This window comes from Stenella coeruleoalba, assembly GCF_951394435.1.
Source record: "Stenella coeruleoalba genome assembly, chromosome: 2".
In the NCBI taxonomy this organism is placed as follows: Eukaryota; Metazoa; Chordata; class Mammalia; order Artiodactyla; family Delphinidae; genus Stenella; species Stenella coeruleoalba.
Window position 1 is genome coordinate 144,065,576 of NC_137147.1, and position 13,647 is coordinate 144,079,222.

Sequence of the window (13,647 nt, forward strand, 5' to 3'; positions counted from 1 at the left end):
GTGTCAAATAAGGCACATACACAGTAAGTACTATGTGCTTTGGGTAGAGTTTCTTGTTAGAATGAGTGATTAAAGAAAGCCTTTTGGAACCAACTTTAAAATGGACTTTGATCCAATGGCAAAGTCAAGATGTTATGAAACTCACAATCAGCATCATAAGAGGTATTGAGATACGTGTGGCAGTAAATAATAGAATACTAAATGCCAAATAATAAAAATATTTACTTAATCATATACTAAAATAATCAGATCTAGAACTAGCGACAGGTGAGTGATCCAGCAGCTCAAATGACATGCCCAGGACCTGGTTTCTCTCTCTTGGTTTCTTAGCAATGCTTCCTCAAAGCAACACTGATTTCAACAGACCAGCCTCATGTGCTTGCAAAATGTCTTGCTGAAACTCCTGGGACACCTAGATTCAAAGAGAGCAGAATGTAAAGAATCCTCTTTCTCAGGAGTTCAAATAAATACCCTAGAATTCAGTTCCATGGGCCCTGACTGCCCTTCCGTGAACCAATCCTAGGGTCCAAGAGAATGGCGTAAGCCAACTGGCTTAAGTCATTCGAGCTGAATACGGGGTCAAACTCACCCTAAATCACAGGATCCTGTTAGAAATAGAGAAGACAGGAGGCAACAATGCTGTAGAAGCAACCAATGAAAACTACAACCTGTTTCAGTGTCAAATGCATATAGATATTCATATCGTATTCAGTTATGTTGAAATTTCTGGAAAGGTCATGGGGCTGAATCCAGGAAAATTCTGACTTGTCTTTCTCTTAAACAGATGGATTGATGTTGAACTGGAAAGAAGAGGCAAGAGAGAAATACTGTTTCCTTGAGGAGGCGATGGGTGGTCCAAAGCTAGAATTAACACAGGCACTTAGACACCTGGTCCCTTTTCTACCCCACTTCAGCAACCAGGTAAGGTTAAACACTTTGATAGCCTTGAACTTTCTAAATTCTCTATCAGGCCCTGACAAGCCTGTCCAGGGATTTTTTAATGGAAGGAAGATTGGACAAAGCATCAGGTGACCTGGGTTCCGTTCCTAGCTCTGCCCCTAATTAGCTCTGTGACCTAAAAGAAGGACAACAACCCTTCTGTGCCTCAGTTTCCTCATTTGTAAAATGAAAGAGGCTGGACTAGAGAATCCATTTCTGTCTATAAAATCCTTTGGCTCTTGAACCCAAGCTCCTAACAGATATCCTGAGATCTGCCTTAGGGGTTCTGGTCTTACAGACTTCGGTCTCCAAGGCCAACTAAACACCCTAGTGAATTGAGGAGATTCATCAACAGGCCTAGGAGGCCTTGGAGGCCAGGCAGAGTGTGGGGCTGGAAAGGAGCCCAAGACACCTAGTTCCTTATTCTAAAAAGCATTCAGTTCACCCTATGACTCAGTTATCAGTACTTCTCTCTTTCCAAGGAGTGCAAAGTTTCAGTCCTTTCTGTGACGAGAACAAGTTACTGGGTTGCCAACAACTTATTGGATTGCCAATCTACAGGATGAAGAGAAAAATGAAATTCTCCTTTGTATTTTGAGCCATATTCAATCAGATTCCTGCCTCCAATTCCTGCTTAATATGGATAATCATTTCCTGAATAACCTTAAACACAGATTTCACTCCCACCACCAATTTAACAGCAGCAAGGGCTTATAAAACGGAGTTTATCAGGGAGCACGGTGAATGCTCCCAAACCTGTGATAAAACACCCTATCTCTCTTGAAATTTTTGCTCTTGCTGTTCAGGCAGAACTGAAGAGTTAACATGAAATCAAGCAGATCTCTTTGATTACTCATTTTTAAGATTTACAATTATAAATTATGGTACAATCTAATAGAATGCTGAAGAAATAAGGCTGAATAGGTAATTCTTTGGGGCCAGGATGAATATTCAGATTAAGAAGAACTGTTAATGAAATCCCAATCACATAGTAATTTCCCTCCTATTACTTTCTGAAACTCAAGTAGCTGTATGGCCTAATTAGGCCTGTTTTGGGGATTATCACAACATTTTATTTCTGCAGTGAGTGACATCACTCGGCGTTTAATATTCATTGAGGCTTTTACGAAACAGAGAGGTTTCCATATGTCTCTAGAGCAAATCATTTGTGTTTGCCATCTGCTACTCGAGAGTAGTTTTATAGACAAAGAATGCAAATCACTTGATTCTTTAATTACTTTGGGGTTAGGCTATACTACAGTTGGGATTGTGGGACAGCCAATTCACTGCTAGGAGAATACTGTTGTTTACTTAGCCACCAACTTAAAGAATTCTTTTCAAGCAAATGGCATGAAAAGAAATTGAAGCCTAAAATTTGTCCTTTTAAGTAGAGGCAAAGACCATTGTGAAGTGATGTGTGAGGCTTTTCTGAGTTGGCATTAAGGAGACACTACCAGAGCACAGGACATTGAGGTCAGTGTAGCAAGCATTGGTTCTCTTTTCTTAGTTCTGACACCAAAGGAATATATGACTCAGTACTTAAAAAAAAAAAGCCAAGGATCTCCTTGATCTCAGTATCAAAAAAAAGATAATTTACTCTTAGTCACCCAGGAGCTAATTACCTTGGCTTTGGACTCAGTGCCATTTGTTTCTCTTTCCCCCATTCTCATTAGCTTCTTGAATTGTGGATAATTCTCTGCTCAGTAGCATCTCCACCAGCCTATGGACACACACCATTAGTTTTGCTTCATCAGGAGTAACTTCAAACAACAGAGTTTTACCAAAAGTGGAAACCCTGGAGCTTTAAGGTTATCTGTAGATTTCAATTACTGATGCTTTTTCTAAACTTCCTCACAGTAAAATTTCATTCACTGCGATTGTTAGCACATAGAATGTGAAAAATTGGCAACTGAAAGGGACCTAGTTTGGCCATTGACTAGCTATGAGATCTTAACCTCATGGCCCTCTGATTTCTAAGACTATTTTCTGCTTTAAGATGCTATAAAATCAATGCGTTTAAGAGATCGTTCATTCTAATGTTTCCAAAGTTTGTACCTCAGGATACTAAGTGAATCAGCAGATGTTAGTAGGTGAAACTAGAGGAGAGGGTTTCATGGTCAAACTCGTTTGAGAAATGCTGCTATCAAAGTGTTTTGAAGGTACAGCTTCTCCGAACCCTTCATATGCTGCTGTGCCTTGTGACTCTCCACCACTGGGTGTGGTGGGCAGCTTTTCCAACACTGCTGCCCCAGGCTGCTTTTTGAAGAAACGTCTTATGGGACCTGTGTTTTGCGGAATTTAATTTGGGAAACTCTGATGTAACCTCAACCCTTCGTTTTAGACATGAAGATCTAAGCTGTAAAGTCCTCCTGTCACGATGAGAATCAGCATGTTTACGAGAAGCTGTCCAGAAGCAAGGCGGCATCCGTTAGCAGAGTGCCTGACACACTGGACTGAGAGCACCTGTCTCTGCCTCCTGGTTTCTCCCGACTCCCAGGGCAGGGCTCCCTCATGCTGCCTCTGTCACCATCACACCCAAAGAAAGGCCAGCCAAGGGCTGGGGGCAATGTGATGGCTGTTCCCTTCCTGCCTGGGGCTTTACCCTCAAGTCCTGGGGGACTGACAGGTATTGTACTAACTGAAATGAAAATCATTTTATGTGCAGAAGCAAATTCACCCAGAATTCTGAAAGTGCAAAAGACTAGATCCTTAAAGGAACATTCTGGATGCTGTGTTTTTCAGAAAAAAAAAGGCGAATGTTAAGTAATTAAGCTAACATTCGCGTTCTTTGTTTTCTATTATTCTATATTTTGAGTGAGTTACAGGATGTGTTAGACAGTCCCATCACTCCCAGGGCTAATTTCTTACAGTGACATCTAAAGTTCTGTAAAATGATCTGCACAATAAAATGGTTTTAAAGGTGAATTACTTAAATTTCTGGAGGGCATGAATTATATTTACATTGTATCCCTAATGACTAACACAGGGTTTGGCATATATCAGGCACATAATGATAAATACGTTTGCATTAATTAGTAGATTATAATCTGATGATTAGGCTTTAATAAAATAATGGTAATAACATATTTTTGTTTGTTTCACACTAGTATATTTAGAGGTTCCATTTTCACTCCTCAATAGATTTTATATATTTCTCATATGCTTCTTCACTCATTAGTTCATCTAGTTCTGAAGGGTTACTGTGTGTCATTCATCTTTTTTTTTTTTTTTTTACATCTTTATTGGAGTATAATTGCTTTACAATGGTGTGTTAGTTTCTGCTTTCTGAGTGTCATCTTGATCAGCCAACCATCTTCATAACAAGATCTGTTGACAAGTCCTGGATTTTCTGCTAGAGTTTCATTAATTTTACTTACTTCTCTTGATAAGAGAATAGAGTTCACTAGCAGCTTTCACAATTTCCAAAGTACCAAATTCCTCATTTGTTCAATTTTGTCCCAACTTCAGGCAGACTACAGTAAACAACATCTCCCAAAGCTTCCTATGCAAAATTGCTGATTCGCACTATTCCAACACTGTTTTCTGTTGTTACCTATTCATGTTTGTGAATTTATGGCCGGGGCGCATTGCCCCGAGGGCGCCCGCCCGCAGTACCCAAGGCAGCGGGGAGCAAGGCGCGTTGGGCGCAGAGATGGCGCGCACGCAGGCTGCAGACCGCGGCCCGCACGCTCCAGCGCCATGTTCGCAGGGGCGCAGGGGGTCTCCGTGCAGCATCTAGAGCACCCCGGCCGACGGGGGCGGGGGAGGCCGCTGGTAATAACATATTAATGGTACTAATTAATGATAGCCTACCTTTTCAAAAATCTCTAAGATACATTCCTTGCCCTGGTTAAGGTTTATAATCAGAAGCTGGTTAACACTCCTTATTTGTAACCTATTTTCATAAACAATTGCACTGTGATGTGGTGTTTCTTTTAGGTAGTAATAAATGGGATCACTTCTATATTTGACTTTAAGACACACGCACATAGACTTAGAATTGGAATGAGTCAGTGGACATCAAGTTCTGTCTTCCAGTCATTACAGAATTCTGCTTTCGTCACTTGGCCTATATTAAATATCCCCAGAGATAAAACACATAATAATAAGCTTGAAGAAATGTGTGATCCTGGAGGGCCTTCTGAGTTATCAAAGAAGGATTAAGTCATGTTGGTAAATTATAGTATGTGTTCTGTACAGTTGACCCTTGAACAACATGGGCTTGAACTGCATGGGTCCACTTAACATGCAGATTTTTTTTCAATAAATATCCAAAAATATACATATAGAACATCCTGTGCAAGACTTGAAGTAGATAGCCTATCCATACGTAAGCATGAAGTGAGTGATATTTAATACGAAATTAATTTTAGTTTTCTTACTGTTTCATAAATTTGCTTTCAAAGAATTACATGACCATATACTATGCCTCTCTCTCCCTCCCTCTCTCTCTGTCTCTCTGTCTCTCTCGTAACTGGAGAAACTGCATATCTGCCTATCATCACAGGTATGTGGTTTTTAAAAAAAAATAACAATGTTTCTAATACTGTAGTATGAATATGACTGTAATACTGTATGCCATAAAAATGGTATAACCATTCATGTGGGTATATGCTAAGTTACAGTGAAGCAATAGTATCAATTACACTAGGCTACCATAAAGCAATCATATTGCTCCTTCTTTGTTATCAATGCATGAATCATTTTATCTGTAAATAAATATGGATTTTTTTCACATTATATTTTCATTTTTGATGTCTAGTGTTGTAAGCAGATAGGGTAAGGGGTCCCCGGAGAAAGACAGCCAAGTATGGCTCCTCTTGACATAAGAGAAGCCATTTTTGGCCTAAGCCACTTTGTGATCTAAGTCTGGACACAATGCTTGTCCTTGAACTGGTCTCAGTAATTAATGATCTTAAGGGAACAAAAGAATGCAGGAGCAAATGACTGTTATCAGGCAAGAGAAGTAACAATAGCAAAGGTAATATATCAGTTGTAAAGACTCCCAGTTCTGCTTCAATGGTAAAGATTAGCCTGAAGCACTTTCTTGGGCTGTTTTGTAGAATTTAAACCTCCCTGGAGCACTCAACCACCAGATCAACTGAAACCTAAGGGATGATGCTGTTGACCTTTTCTGACCCTGGTGACTTCAATCAACTAAAGCTTGGACTCTGTCAATCCCCAACTGTATGCTGAATTCTCTGCTCAAGCCCCTTCATGAATGAATATGCATGTACCCTCAGCTTAAAACGTCACCAATTTTGGGACTTTCCTGGTGGTCCAGTGGTTAAGAATCTGCCTTCCAATGCAGGGGATGCAGGTTTGATCCTTGGTCAGGGAACTAAGATTCCCGTATGCTGCAGGGCAACTAAGCCTGCATGCTCTAGAGCCCGCACACCACAACTAGAGAGAAGCCCACGTGCCTCAATGAGGAGCCTGCATGCTGCAACGAAAGATCCTGCATGCCACAGCAAAGATCCCGCATGCTGCAACTAAGACCCGATACAGCCAAAATAAATAAATATTAAAACAAACAAAAAACAACAACAACAAAAACTTTGCCAATTTTGCTGTTCAGGGAGACACTGCTTTGGGAAAGATCCCCAGTGTTCTCCTTACTTGCTGCAAGTAACAAATCCTTCCTTCTCCTGATCTTTGGCTTGGCTGTATCTGTTGGCTTGACCCCCACCAAGAGGTCAATACAGTTTTTTGGTAAAAATTTTGGCAACCACGCAGGGACATCTCGCCTAGCCCCTTTGGGTTCTCCCAGCTCTATGTTGCTGGGGTCCTGCAGGCAAGGGCATAGGAGAATCCCTCTTGGTGCCTGAGTTGTCAGGTCCATGCACCTCAGCTCACTTATCAGACTCAGAGGCTACTCCAGACATCTTGATCTGGAGTGTCCCTTTGAAGAAGTGAGTGGCATTCACCCAACAAATCAGCTTCTGTCCCCATCTCAACAGGGGAGGAGGAATGACTCAAGAACTGTGCAGTTAATCTTGTCCAGTAAGCAGATAGGGTAGGGGATCCCTGTTGAAAGAGAACCAGGCATGGCTTTCTTGACATAAGAGAAGCCATTTTTGGCCTAAGCCATTTTGTTATCTGAGCCTGGCAACAGTACTTGTCCTTGAACAGGTCTCAGTAATAATGATCTTAAGAGAACAAAAGGACAAACAGGCAAAAGAAGTAACAATAGCAAAGATAACAAATTGTAAAGACTCCCAGTTCTATTTCAATGGTAAAGGTTAGCCTGAAGCACCATCTTGAGCTATTTTGCAAAATTTAAATGCCCCCTCAGGTGCTCAACCACCAGATCAACTGGAATCTAAAGGATGATAGGGTTGACTTTTTCTGACCCTCATGACTTCAATCATCTAAAGCTTGGACTCTACCTACCACCTAAGCCCATTCATGAATATGCATGTATGCTTAGCTTAAAAATTCCCTAATTTTGCTGTTCAGGAAGATACTGCTTTGGGAAAGAACCTCAGTGTTCTCCTTGCTCCAAGTAATAAATCCTTCCTTCTCCTGGTCTTTGGTTTTGTTGTGGCTTTTGACCTGACACCCTCCAAGAGGCAAACCCAGTTTTTGGGTGACAGTCTGGCCAGGTTAGCTTGGACTCTGAGGGGTTGTCAGACAATCCTGACCTCAGGCTTGGGAACCAAGATCCCACAAGCTTCATGGCACAGTTAAAAAAAAAGGAACAAAGAAAAAAAGGAGCAGTACAATATCAAAGAATAAAAAACAAAATATTAGAAAGATAAAAAATAATTAGGAAAAATAAAACTATAATTGAAACAACTGCAACAAGGTAAAATAAAACCACAACAGAAAAAAGAAAACAGAAAAGGGGGGAGGGGGAAGAACAAACCAAAAGGAGGGATCACTAATAAAGTATAAAGAATAAAATAAAATCAGAAAAATAAAAGATTAGGAAAAATAAAAATATAAAAGAATCAACAACAATGAATCAACAAGGTAAAACAAAATCCAATCTAAAAAAGGAAAAAAGAAAAGAAAAAAAAAAGCCTTGGCTATGGGGGTGGAGTTTAGGCGGGGATGGGGGGGTGGAACTTAGGCAGGGGCGGGGTTTAGGGTGAGGCGGGACTTAAGCAGGTGGCGGGGTGACGTTTGAATGTGGGGCAGGGCCTCTGCTTAGGACCTGCGCAGAAGGGGAGAGGCAGCACGTGGAAAGGAGGTCCTCTGGAGTGTGGGGTTCCGGAGTTTGGCAGTAGGGTCCTGAGTGAGGGTGTGTGGGTGGGTTTCACGCTTAGCGCAGTTGGAGTGCGCATATGTCTCCGAGTGTAGAGATGGGGCCCTGGGTGGGGGTGTAGGGGCGGGGCCTGGACTCTGCAGCAGGAGGGAGGCTCCGAGGGCAGAGCATTCGGCCCAGGAGCACATGGTGTGATGCCTAAGTGGACAGGGAAAGCACTGGCCACGTTCCCTTCCAGTCCTTTGCACCCCTCACCCATCATCTCACCCAGGGTCTCCCCCGTCGTCACTGGACCCCTAACCGTGGGTAGGTCCCGCTGGCTGTAGGAATTCCTTCCCTCCCCCAGCTGCCCCTCAGGGATGCCGGTCCAGGAGGTCCGGCCTTTACTTTTGTTCCCCCTTCCCTCCCTCCCACTCCCTCAGGACCCGCAGCAGGAGGGGGCCTCGGTGGGCAGAGGATCAGGCCCCAGCTCTCAGCAGGCTCCTGGGGGCCCAAGTGGGCAGGGGAAGTGTGGCCACGTTCCCTTTTGATCCTCTGCCCTCCCAGTGGTCCCCCAATTTCCCCCTTTGGGCGTGGGATCCCTTCCCCTCCCCCAGCCGCCCCTCAGGGGCGCCAGTCCCATCCCACCTCCACTTCTCCCCCCACCTTCACTCCCCTCACACCCCATGTACTACCCGGTCGCTGGAGGTTCCTCCTGTCCCCTTAGGTGTCTGTGGTCCCCCACCGGTGCCTGGTAGGTGCCCTAGTTGTGAGGAGATGCAAATTCTGCATCCTCCTAGTATTCCATCTTGACTCCACCCCACCTTTTGATATTTTTGACAAAATTCCCAAATATCATATTCTTTTTAAAAAAAATTTTGGCCATGCCACACAGTTTATGAGATCTTAGTTCCCCAACCAGGGACTGAACCTGTGCCCCCTGCAGTGGAAGTGCAAAGTCTTAACCAGTGGACCACCAGGGAAGTCCCCCAAATATCAAATTCTAACTGAAGTTCTTTTGACCTCCAGCTAACTATGATGCTTCAGAGGACCCCTGAAGCACCTCAGAAAGAGATATTAAATTAACTAGGATTATTTGGTATGTTAAATTACATGGGAAGCACTGTCAAATGAGTGACAAGCTTTCTCAGGTTATACTGTAGGGATAAATGTTATTAATATATTATTAATATAGACACTCTAGAAATTATATAAAATTTGGATATGTCCTGGTATATAATGTTATCTGTCGTAATTCTAGGTATTATCTTAAAATGTTGTATGTCACAGCAGTAACCAACATTCTTTGTCAATTACATTGTAATCAGGTGTTAATCACGCCTTTTTTTTTTTTTTGCGGTATGCAGGCCTCTCACTGTTGTGGCCTCTCCCGTTGCAGAGCACAGGCTCCAGACGCGCAGGCTCAGCGGCCATGGCTCACGGGCCCAGCCGCTCAGCGGCAGGTGGGATCTTCCCGGACCGGGGCACGAACCCGTGTCCCCTGCATCGGCAGGCGGACTCTCAACCACTGCGCCACCAGGGAAGCCCAATCACGCCTTTTTAAGTCTTGTCATTTACAGACAGTTATTGTTCTACTCTGATGTTCTGCAAAAGTGCTTCATCTTCAAGAAGATTCTTAGGAAGGATGTTTTGATAAGTATAGGTCTCTGATAAATTTCTGATCATACCACTGAACTGGGTAAGAAATTAAAGAATCTTAATGAAAACCTGATGGCTTCATAAAACTGTTAACAAAAAGGATTAGCTATTGAGTGAACTAATGAATATGGTTATAATTTTTATTGTTTTTGTCTAAAATGTTACTGGCTTTAATCTGTGTTTTCCAGATATAAAGAAACCCTTCCGCTCAAGCTAATTATGACTAACAGCAATTTGGTAAATTATACCTTTGGAAGTAAAACAGGAACATTTGTCTTTTTCTTTCTACCTGATCCCTCCAAAAATTAGAAATTCTTAAGTTCCCAGCAGCATTATCAGGTAAATAAAGAAGGCCACCACCTAAAAGGTACAGGAACCTCAAGGTATTTGGGGGACCTTGAAAAGGGCGGAATTCACTCAAATCTATAGATATTTCATGTGAAATCTGTGACAGGCCCATGGCATGGCTTTCCTGGCTTTAAGAGACCTTTCAAAAGTTCAATTGAGATTCCTTATGAAAAGCTCCAGCCGAGCCAACTTAGAAGAGCCTAAGTAATCAATTAATCAGACTTATTTTGCAAATTAGTCTTAATTTGGCTATATTTGCTAAAAATGAGGGTAATTGTAGAGAAAAATTATGTTTCAGTGGATACTAAAATCAAGTTTTGTTAATTGAGGTCTGTATTTACTGCCTGAGACTCACCTGCCAGATAGCTACTTATTGTTACATTACATAATTGTAAATTTTAAATGAATTGCTAAAAAGACACTCTAAGTTTGTTTCTGAAGCTTATCACAACAATGTATCTTTAGAAGAAGATCAGATGCCCCATGTCAAGGCCCTATCAAAATTGAATGTTATTGTGTTAGCCATATGTTTGCCCTGATGTTCAGGAGGAAAAGAAAATTATCTAGTGAAGTTATCACAGAGTGTAACTACTCATGACATGTATCACTGCTTGCTTTAAGTCTACTGCTATAAGCACATGTACAATGTTTGTGTTACAATCTGGTATAATGGATAAATGTATATATAACCTACAAAATGTTTCCCCATTAACATACCTCTGAGCCTGTTCACAATATTGATTAACTTCCCCCAATGTGGATAACTAGAAGAATATCTATATATTAACAAAAAGGAGGCTTAGCACCAAGGGACATGATGAACCCAGGGCAGGCATCAACCACCCTGGCATCAAGGGACAAATATTTTTGTCTCTTGAAAGACTTTCAATCAAGAGGGGAAATGATGAAAAAAAATCTTCATATTGAGATATGGGCAAGTCATGCTGGCTTATACATGGTTTAACTTAAACTTTACTGACCAGAATGGCCTGTTTTGTGGCCTGTAGAACATGCATTGTACATCTGCTTTGGCCATTGAGGAGAGGATGCTTTTAGAAATCAAACATAGAGGGGGAATTCCCTGGTGGTCCAGTGGTTAGGACTTGGTGCTTTCAGCTTTCACTGCAGTGGGCCTGGGGTTCAATCCCTGGTCAAGGAACTAAGATCCTGCAAGCTGCATGGTGGACAGAGGACGTCATCATCACTCACATAGAGGCTTTAACAAAATTTACCCAGCAAGCCTTAACAACAGTAATCAGGCTGTCAGTCTAATGAACTCAGAAGTTACTATGGGGCTTCCCTGGTGGCGCAGTGGTTGAGAGTCCGCCTGCTGATGCAGGGGACGCGGGTTCGTGCCCCGGTCCGGGAAGATCCCACATGCCGCAAAGCGGCTGGGCCCGTGAGCCATGGCCGCTGAGCCTGCACGTCCAGAGCCTGTGCTCTGCAGTGGGAGAGGCCACAACAGTGAGAGGCCTGCGTACCACAAAAAAAAAAAAAAAAAGTTTCTATGATGAAAAAGCAGTCCTACAAAACTGCATGGCCCTTGATATTTTAACAGCCTCTCAAGGAGGAACTTATGCTATAATATATACCAAATGCTGTTTTTAATACCTGATAAGTCTTCTAATATAACTCAACTTATGATGCACATGAAAAACCAAATCTCGTCTCTGAATGATCCCCTTCCCAGTTTAGGGAAAATATTAGAAAAATGGTTTGGTTTAGGGGGCTCTTGGCTCAAGTCTGTGCTAATGATGTTGCAAAGTTGCTGTTAACTGTCTCTCCCACTGTGCCTCTTCTACACCTGCTAGAATAATGCTATTCAAGCAAGGTTCAGACAGTACTTTGGTGGACCCCAAAACCTACCTAGCTCTAGCAGCAAGAGATTTTCACTCCTCTAACTAGGAAGACTAAAACATCCATTCTCAGCAGGAAGCAATTACAGAAGACTTACCTTCAGTCCAGTACCCCTCAGGACTGAAGAGTGAAATATCTCAAGGGGGGATTTTGTAAGCAGATTGGGTAGAGGGTCCCCAGAGAAAGAGAACCAGGCATGGCTTTCTTGACAAAGAGAAGCCACTTTTGGCCTAAGTCATTTTGTGATCTAAGCCTGGCCACAGTGCTTGTCCTCAAACAGATCTCAGTAATTAATAATCTTAAGGGAACAAAAGAAGCAGGAACAAATGACTGTTACCAGGCAAGAGAAGTAACAATAGCAAAGATAGCAAATCAGCTGTAAAGGCTTCCAGTTCTATTTCAGTGGTAAAGATGAGCCTGAAGCAGTCAATCACCAGATCAACCAGAACGTAAAGGATGATGATGTTGACCTTTTCTGACCCTTGTGACTTCAATCAACTAAAGCTTGGACTCTGTCGACCTTTGCCCAATTCTATGCTGAATTCTCCTCTGCTCAAGCCCCTACATAAATATGCATGTACCTTTAGCTTAAGTGGAGACACTTCTTTGGGAAAGATCCCCAGTGTGCTCCTTACTTGCTTAAGTCCTTCCTTCTCCTGCTCTTTGGCTTGGTTGTGTCTTTTGGCTCAACACCCACCAAGAGGTGAACCCAGTTTTTGGGTAATAGTGTTAGTTATCTGGATAACATCTACAGTGTTTTGTATCATATAAGACAATATTGATGTAGATACTGACAGAAGATTCATCTTGTAAACAGACAACATAAACATACAGTATCAATAAGTATAGTACAGTACTGTAAATTTTTTTCTACTTTATGATTTTCTTAATAAAATTTTCTCTTCTGTAGCTTACTTCATTATAAGAAGAGTATACATTACATATAGCATACAAAATATATATTAATGGACTGTTTATGTCATCAGTAAGGCTTCCAGTCAACAGTAGGCTTTTAGCAGTATGTTTCGGGGGAGTGAAAAGTTATATGCAGATTTCTGACCGTGTGGGGTAGGCACCCCAAGCCCCCACATTGTTCAAGGGTCAACTATATTTTCATTTAATAAAAAAATTTTTTAGCACCTACAATATATAAAGCAACTCTCCAGGTACTATAAGGGTAATAAAGATGAAACTGATCCAGACCATCTCTTCAGAAGCCAATGGTGGTCGACAGATGAATGGATAAAGAAGATGTGGCACGTATATACAATGGAATATTACTCAGCCATAAAAAGAAATGAAATTGAGTTATTTGTAGTGAGGTGGACAGACCTAGAGTCTGTCATACAAAGTGAAGTAAGTCAGAAAGAGAAAAACAAATACCGTATGCTAACACATATATATGGAATCTAAAAAAAAAAGGTTCTGATGAACCTATGGGCAGGACAGGAATAAAGACACAGACGTAGAGAATGAACTTGAGGACACTGGGAGGGGGAAGGGTAAGCTGGGACGAAGTGAGAGAGTAGCATTGATATATATACACTACCAAATGTAAAATAGATAGCTAGTCGGTGCTTTGTGATCACCTAGAGGGGTGGGATAGGGAGGGTGGGAGGGAAGTGCAAGAGGGAGGGGGTATGGGGATATATGTA

At 42.0% G+C, this 13,647-nt stretch overlaps 1 protein-coding gene across 4 annotated transcripts in view; it reads right to left on the minus strand.

Moving 5' to 3' along the window:
* Positions 1–208: 208 nt before the first annotated feature.
* LACTB (lactamase beta) overlaps positions 209–13,647 on the minus strand; it is a 62,128-nt gene continuing 48,689 nt past the window's right edge. For 3 of the 4 annotated variants that reach the window (XR_013827113.1, XR_013827114.1, XR_013827115.1), the window contains one exon: positions 209–412. The gene's annotated coding sequence lies outside the window, so the exon portion shown is untranslated. Of the gene's footprint in view, positions 413–786; positions 801–13,647 lie in introns of those variants that run through there. The other variant, XR_013827116.1, reaches the window with a different exon arrangement.